The sequence below is a fragment of the Cryptomeria japonica genome, chromosome 10 (genome assembly GCF_030272615.1).
Source record: "Cryptomeria japonica chromosome 10, Sugi_1.0, whole genome shotgun sequence".
In the NCBI taxonomy this organism is placed as follows: domain Eukaryota; kingdom Viridiplantae; phylum Streptophyta; class Pinopsida; order Cupressales; family Cupressaceae; genus Cryptomeria; species Cryptomeria japonica.
The window spans coordinates 752,482,064-752,491,144 of record NC_081414.1 but is presented as its reverse complement, the minus strand read 5'-3'; the positions used below and the strand labels follow the sequence as shown (position 1 = coordinate 752,491,144).

The 9,081-nt window shown below is 34.6% G+C and overlaps 1 long non-coding RNA gene across 1 annotated transcript; it reads right to left on the bottom strand.

Moving 5' to 3' along the window:
• Nucleotides 1-2,261: 2,261 nt before the first annotated feature.
• Nucleotides 2,262-8,286, bottom strand: LOC131859517 (uncharacterized). Its single transcript, XR_009359206.1, has 5 exons — nucleotides 7,550-8,286; nucleotides 4,746-5,089; nucleotides 4,302-4,433; nucleotides 3,047-3,138; nucleotides 2,262-2,946 (listed from the first exon to the last, which is right to left on the bottom strand). It is a non-coding gene; the product is annotated as an uncharacterized LOC131859517 (long non-coding RNA).
• Between the last annotated feature and the right edge of the window lie 795 nt (nucleotides 8,287-9,081).

Here is a 9,081-nt window from a genome sequence, read left to right as displayed (position 1 = left end):
TTAATTTGATTAATTAAGTGCTAAAGGAGAAATGCAATGCAAAATGTAAAATGCACTAAGGCGGGTGCTAAACTAGGTGTGAAATTGTACCACTCTAGCAAGTGCGTACAATTTACGACGCTACAGGTCTATGGGAATGTTCTATAGCAGTTGTCTCACTATTCTATTAATATGTAAGGATGGTGGTCTATATGATGTTTTTTTCTACTTTTGTTACCCCATATTGTAGAAGGAATACTTTTTGAGGGTTGACTATCTTGTAAACTTCTTATATTATTAATATATGTGTGTGTGTGTGTACATACATACACACACACATATATATGTTTATGTATATCCCATATTCCATTAATAAAACTTCATTACATGAGATAACTTGATTACATGAGACAAACTCCATAACCTATGCAAGTCAGTTTCTCATAATCTTCAATCACATGGAAGCGCAAGGGTAGAGGATACTTCTGGCTTGCTCCTATAAGACTCTTGATACCACACTCTTGACACAAAACTTTAGACAATATCACTCAAGGTGTAACTCTAAGACTCTATCAAACTCTATACAACTCAAGGTGCATTCAATGAGCCCACAATGCCTCTATTTATAGTAGTTGGAGGCCAAGGGGTAGATGGAGAAAGTGGTAGATAGATTTAGTGGTAGATGGAAAAGTAGGAGGAACTTTTGGAGGGTAGTGAAAGTGGAGAGTTGGATAATTAATTACATATTCAATCCCTCATAGTCAGGTAAGATTGATTTGGATAAGTCAAATAATATTAGATATCCTTAAATTACTAAATCCATATTGATTTTAATATTGACAAACATTTGATGTTGAACATGTTAGAATTAGTTAGGAAAGCACTAGGAATAGATGTCAAGAATAAAAAAATATATACTCAAGACCATAATAAAAGTAAGCAAATAACATTAGAACATACATAATTGGATTTATATCAAGATAATAATACTATATCAAACTTAGAAAGTATGTAAAATGTATATCTCAAAGCTAATCCAAGGCTGGTTACATAATTAATAGGTAGGAAGGATGAATATGCACCAAACTCTTAAGGGAAAAGATAGATCAATAAAGTCTAAATGTTAGTTTACAAATCATAAAGTAAACATAAAGTTATGTTAATGATTGATCGTGTTCACTAAAAATGTGAAGAAAAATAATCTTTCCTTGGCTTTAATCTAATTTAATCCAACAAAATGCATATGTATAAGCATGATTAAGTTAAATAAATAATAATGAGATCATTATTGTTGTGTTGGTAACTTGCAACAATAAATAACATAAGTTTCTAAATCTTGTGTTCCTCTCAATATTGATATCCACGTAATTTGTAACTTATGAATGCCAAGTAGGTAAGCTTCTAGATCCTTTGTTACTCTAAGACCTTAAAAAATAATACACCCTTTTCAATACAACCACCTCAAATCTTATGCTAAATTATTTACCATCAAAGGATTACTTCATAGGCTTGGGACTAGGTTGGCATATGATTAATCCATGAGATCATTATGTCTTGATTTACCCAGTCAAATTGAATAGCATAAAAAATAACAAGCTCTTGAGATGTAAATTTTTACTTGTCTTATTGCACCAAATTGAAATGTGTTGCTATTAATAAAATGATTGATCTTTTGTATGCTTATGAAGTAGAATGCATGAAAGATTATCAAAATGATTGCATTGGATGCCTCTAGATACTAACAAAAGCATCAAATTACACCCAAAATATGTTTAGTCAATTTAAGGTAGAAGGGTAAAGGGGCACTAATTAGCGAAATTTTAAATTAGAAAGGAACGAGTTCACAACCATGAGATCACCCCATATCCACAACCTTGTCCTAGAATGAAACTGCGGTAAGATTCAAGTGCTAAATGGATAAATGGATGTAGATGTGTAGATAGTTGTGATAAACAAAACATATAGGATGAATGTATAAGAGTTTATAAATGGATAGGGTAGGGGTAGGTGTCTAGGAATATGTGTATGTAAGTAGATAAATAAGCTATAGGAATGACCCTAACTTCTGAAAAGATCATGTCATTTGTCATTATATACATGTATTAAGACATTTCTAAATAGGTATAAAGCTAAAGCAAAAATGACATAGACATTATCTCAAAATAAACACAAAGCTAAAATAAAAATGACCTGTATATACAAATTTCAACAGTACAAAATGATATCAATTAATAATGACAAATACATACAGTTTATAAACGAGGTCAATTAAGAATTACAAAACAAATTTTACAATGACCATATCTTTTACAAAAATACAATGCAATCTACCATGAGAATGCTAAGTCGCATGTCATGGGATTGAGAAATATAAATATAACTTAATCCATAGGTAGAAAAAAACCCACGATTATACAATTTAGAGATGACATCGACATGAATCCTTGAATCTTGCTGGCCATTTCTTACAGCTCTTCATTTTGCAAGTACTCTGTCAAGCATGTCATATCACAGCGGTGAGCCACAGTACCAGAATTACAATTGCATATGCTGAAGGATTTTGTTGTTAGAATTACAGACTGATACCTCCTCCGTCCTCCATTTCTTGTGCACCATTTATATTTGGCTTTGGCTTGTTTTGGTCTAGAATTCGTTTGATCAAAGAATGGGCATCATTGTGATTAATTCGGCTTCTTAGCTACAAATAGTATTAATCACAATGTCTTGAAAACCATCAGTCTTCAGCTGGGAAATCAATTCCCTCTTTGGAGGAATCTTCACTCTTCAGATATTACTATGGTGGAGGCTGGAAAACGCTGAAAATTGTCCCAATCATCATCTTCTACGTTCTCCAGACCGGCGTCAGAATTTACTATATGGGAGGTGGACATGTATTTTTACTGCTGACACCTGCACAATCGGTCATGGAATAGGCATAGTAGTTGCCAAACTTGAGGTGGTCTCTACCTGTAGAGGAAAAACAACTATTAGATGCAGCTTGTGGTATTCGCTAGCTTCTAATAAAGTGTGTAGAGGAGGAAAAGATCTAACTTAAAATAAATCATACCTGAGTCACTGATGGGCTGACAAATGGAGTTCCGTTGATAGGGCATTCCAGTAGTAAATGGAAGGTCTTAGGTTTTAGCCGGTTTATATTATCTGTAGTTCAACACGTGATATTAGAGTAAGGTTAGGAGTCTCAAGGATCTAAAGAATGGCTTAAGGGAGCTATTGGAAATAAGCCACATCTGAATTAACCTGTGGATATAACTAATGTACATCAGAAGAACATAAATTAAAAGAAGAATGAGTTCAAAGAGAACAAAAATAAATGTTTCGCTTCATTAATATCTATGCTAAAATTTGTATTAGAGAGAACATCAGAAGCTCAACTAGTAGAGCATTCCAACAAGAAGTGAAAGCTCATTTGTTTGAGTCCTAGCTGGTCCATATAAGCTATAGATTAGTATGAGGGATCAGAGCCAGGCTAAGAGTCCCAAGTACCAACAATGTGGCTTAAAAGAGTATGTTGGAAATAAGTCACACCTGGACCAACAATGGGCCAGCTAAAGGGGAGCCATCAGCTTAGTTGGTAGAGCACTCCAGCAGCAAATATAAGGTTCTAAGTTCAAGTCATAGCTGATCGATATGAACTGTAACTCAAAATGTGGTATCATAACCATGCTAGGAGCCCTAAGCACCTGCAATGTACACCTGGACCAATAATGGACATGTCAAAGATGGGCCAATAGCTCAATTGGTGAAGAACTTCAATAGCAAACAAAAGGTCCTAGGTTTGAGTACTAACTGATCCATATGAACCAAAAATAAATTGTATTGATATTCTATAGCTTAACCTCTTCAATATTAAATTGAATAGCATCTAAATTTCTATTGAAAATAAGTCATGCTTGATTCAACGATGGGGTCAGTACTTCAGTTGAGAGAGCTCTCCAACTGCAAATGGAAGAGATCCTAAATTCAAGTCCTAACTGGTCTATATAAACTGTCAGAACCGGACTAGGAGTCTCAAGTATCTGTAGAGTAAGACTTAAAAGAGAGTGTTGAAAATAAGCCACAACCAAACTTACTTACAATTATAACTTACTTACATCAGAAAAATATAAATTAAAAAAAAATGAATTCAAAAAGAACAAAATAAGCCAAATTATATACATTTCTTTATCGAAACTTTACATCTCAATTGTAAATCTGAAAAAGAAATGCCTCACTTGATGACTACCTGTGTTAAAATTTGTAGTACGGAGAAAACATCAGAAGCATAAAGAGTTAACAATTAAAAGTGATCTTATCAAACTTACCATTATTTTCAGTAAGAGAATAAATTTATCAAAGAGGTCTTTAGACGCTTCACCAGAGACTGGTTTCTTAACCATGAATGGTAATGGTAAAATAAAATAAATGCATTTAGTCCCTGCTATTTTCATCTTTACCTGCAAAAAGTAAAATGAAAAACATGTAGGTAAAGGTAACTAGAAAGAAAAAAATTTCCATCATAATATCTGTTCAGAGAGAGATGACCATTTAACCATAGAACTGACACTTTCCAATTGATTACAACTTTAATAGCCAGGAAACCATATCACTTAATACACCTCTATGATAATCATGCTAATAACTTGGAAACATGCATCCATTAGATGGTAAAATAAGATATTCTCGTGTTGAAGTCTTACAAGTTTAAAGTTTCTAGAGTCAAAATTCATGCAATAAAAATATTGCTCACAAGAGAAAATGTTACAAACCAATACATTGTGTTGCCACTAGAGTCAAAATGTCTCTTTTAAATGCAGCAACCATGGCGACAGAAGGTCCTTGTGGAGTTAGAAATTGTATAGAACAGGATTGAAGCCACTTTGTGCCTACTTCTGTGGAGCAGAGTAAGCAGGTCAAGCTTGAAATGAACTCATGAAAATCTATATTCAATGCATAGAATCTACAAAATCATTCAGTTCCAAGTATATGTGTGCATCAAGGTTGGGGGCTTAGCTCAATTGGTGAGAGCTTTCAGTAGTGAAGCATGAGGTCATGAGGTCTAGTCTCCCCCAGTCCAAGTGGTATCAGAGAACGTGTCGTGTCAACTCGATTCCTGCAATCTAAAAAAATGAAAGAAAAAAAGAAAAAATGTACATACATTTGATGAAAGAAACAAAGAAATTTCTAATAAAAAGAAGATTCTAAATGGTGTTATCCTTCAAACCTTAAAGTCCTACACTCATAAAGAGTGACAGACGAACTATTTTTGACAAAAAGAATAAGAAGGATCAGCATATTTAGTAACAAATGTGGCAAACAACAAACTTTAGAGCTTAGCTGATAAGCGAGTCTCCTAGGTATTCGTAATGAAAAAGCAATTAGGACACTGTATCTGGGAAAAGCAGATTCAACGCTACAATAAAATTTTGGTCAACTTGAAGATTTAAAATTATCATGAAAAAAAAGATTCATCACTGCAATAAAATTATATTATATGCACTGGCAGCCACACACTACAAAATGATATACACAAACAAGATTTTGTTGAAACAGTTTGGATTATAATATATACCATTCAGCAAGAGCATCCACCCGTTAGCCAAAAGGTCAAAATTCAAAACATATTAATTTATGCAAAATATATCTCTTGGTGACTGGGAAGGGTCCAAACTCAAAACATATTAATTTATGCACAAGAAGAACAATTTAAGCCCGAAGTAGTCCACACGACAGTCAAGTACTTATACCTTCCAAATAATTTATGCATGCAGTGCATACACAGCTCAGTTATAGGAAAAGCAAAGTAATCATCTTAGTTATAGGAAGAGCAAAATATTCATCTGCAGAAAATTCAGTACCCTGTTTCATTTAAAATACATTCAATTCATTGGAAGTTAAGCCATCTGAATATGGTCTACTCCCGAATAGCATTATCTTAAAAAAATGAAAGCAACAACAACAACAAAAATTGAAATATTGCACTCCACGGCTTACAAAATTGGGAAGTATACTCCATCCAAACAGAAATTATATAAATCCAGTGAGATATGCTACACAGACATTCAAATGATAACCATAAAGATATAGAAATTGAAAACCATATTGATAATTGAATATGTTATTTGTGAATGATGAGTGTTAAATTAGAATGCAAATTAGTTGAAGTCTCATATAGTCAGATTAAAGCTTGAAATGAACTATAAGAAATTAATGGGATTCGTATTGCTAAAAAATCTTTGCTAAGCAATTAGGCACCATTTGATAAAGCCAATCCGAAGAAAACAGTGGATATATAGTGAACAGAATGACACACAGTTTCTTACTTTCTTGCAAGCATCAAATTTCTCATCAAGGCAATGTTGATCCCCAATTCGCACTCTATGCATAGAATGATAAGGAATCTTTATATATCCTAAAACAGGAGAATGTTGGCACAAAAGGGGAAAGTCTGAGATTGGATATTTTGACCCTTTTTTATAAAACTTGATGCGGTGATAACATACTTCCTTTGCAGCCATGAATGATGTCTTTAAGAAGTATTTTAATGGTGATTTGCCCTTCTGAGGTTACAATGCCATAGTTGAAATTGAAGATAATTCCCATGCAAGAACGCCTCCTCTTTCTTAAGATTTCTAATGAATGTATATTGGTCTCCCATACATAACAATGTAATTCTTATTTGTACATACACAGTGAGGAAGACCCTTATCTGCAATGCACAAAAACAAAAGTTGCCTGTGCAATGCAGTAGACATATTAATTCTGCTTTCTTTAGGTTCTTACTCATCCTTTGGAGAAAGCATGATGTGCATCACTTTAAGGAGCAGGTTACACTGTAAGAATTGTGATTTGGAGTTAAGTTCTATGTTGATCTCCATAGCAATGTTTACACGATGCCAAGTTTTGGCCTAATAAAAATGTCGACTGGGGTTCTGTGAAGTCTTGGGTTTAGCACAAATTTTAATCTCATAATGAGGGGTTTCTAAATTGATATGAAGTCTAAATAATAATGTCAAAAATAGTTCATAGTCTAGTTTGGGGACTTGATAGCAATATGGGAAGTGAGTTATTTGTAGGATGCCAAAAGAAAGTCGAACGATTTCTGAGATCTATTTTGCTTAGAGTTATATGTTACCTCCATTTCATAAGGAAACATTTGCATGGGTTTGGGAAATTAATAGCAATATAGGGAGTGTATTATTTGTACAGATCACAAAAGAAACTCAAATGAGTTCCAAGTTCTATTTTCTATTTTGTTTCAAAGGAAAAATTTGCATGAGTGTCTTGACTGGTCAGCATTTAACATGTGGATGGTAATCACAAACATCAATTTTTACATATACATATATACATATATATACATACATACATATACACATACACATACACAAAAACACACATACATACATAGTAATATTTGTTTTATATTAATAAATTAAAAAAATACATTTAGAGTCCATTGACAACATAAATATCTTCATCCTCCCTACTACCCCTACATAGAGTGCCCGTCATTAACAAAACAGTAAGCACAAACTACCCAACATCAAAATCGGAGACTTCTACTGCTTACCCATCGGACCACAAGGCAGCTGGTTCCAGCCACACACCTTCTCTCAGTCTATACGCACTATCTTTCACTTCAACGCTTGAGCATTCAGGTACTCTTTCAACAACACCCATCCCATTTGGGCTTCCCGTTGCCATTCATCCTTCTTTCCAAACACACTCCAAACCAGGAACAGTTGCACCAAGGTCTTCACATATCCAAATTAACGCTAGTCTCTGTGGTGCGCCCACAAACCCACACCAGGCTCTGTCATTACAAAGATGACTGACACACCACACACCACTCCGGCTTCACACACACGCATTGCCCTCGGAAATCCCTCTTTGGACTCCAATTCCAGGCCCTAGGCTATAAAGGTCGAAGCAATGTCAATGTTGGAGAAATACCGATGCTTTGACTTCAAAAACTCCGCCCCCAAAATCCACCCCACAATTTGGCAGAGCACTGGGTCATCTATCTTGAACACGCTATGGAGCCTCTTCTCTGTGATTCTGCAATGAAAAAATTGCTGTTGTCTAACAGTGACTAGTGTGAAATTCGTCTCCATTGCACTTGTCACTCACTCACTCTTCAAGGCATCAACTGTAGAATGGAAATGATACATTATCAAAGGGGTTATTAAGGATGCGTCTATTCTGGTTTCAAAATGACAGTACGGATCGCGCATTTTACACTGTCGATTTTGCAATTAACGGTTGTGATTGACTAACCTATTTCTAACACGCTATACGAAAGATCTGTTTTGGAGCCTTCAAAAAGCTTTGGACCATTTAATGTCGATGATACTACAATCTTAGATGGCCACAGCTATTCTAGCTCCAAAACAGACCTTTCGTACAACGTGTTAGTGACAAGTTAGTCATTCACAACCGTTAATTGCAAAATAGACGGTGTAAAATGCGCAACTAACACACGTGTTAGTCAATCCGTACTGTCTTTTTGAAGCCAGAATAGACGCATCCATCTTAGATAGGATGTCCGCCACTTGGTTTCCACTCTATTTCACATGGGTAATTTTAAAGTCTTCAAAAGAGGAGAGGGCTGATATTTCATAAATTTATTCAAGCTCCAAGCATTTGCTTCCCATTTAACTAAAGCACCGATCACCAACAATGAATCCCTCCAAATGCAAACTATTAACATTCATTTTTTTTACATTGGAATAGCTTCCTAAGCGCCCTGTACCTCTGCCTCTTTTTTGGTTCCATCAACAAGTCAACAAGTTCCCATGAGAGTCTTACGCCACAAACCCTGCACCTCATTAGTCAAGGTTGCCCTTGGAAGTTCCATCAAAATTCAATTTTGTTTATTCTGAATTAGGACATTCCCAATACTCCTTACTGAACAGACATTTGTTTTCAATTTTTTAAAAGAATTAAAAGTGTGAAATATGTTTCTTACATTAATTTAAAAACAGAGATGTGTATAAAAACTAAATTGATTGTACAGTACCACACTATAATAATTTATATGTGAAAAATTAAGCTAGTTACAATGTCCCCAAGCTGAGCAATGACTAGGTTTATCATTAAGAT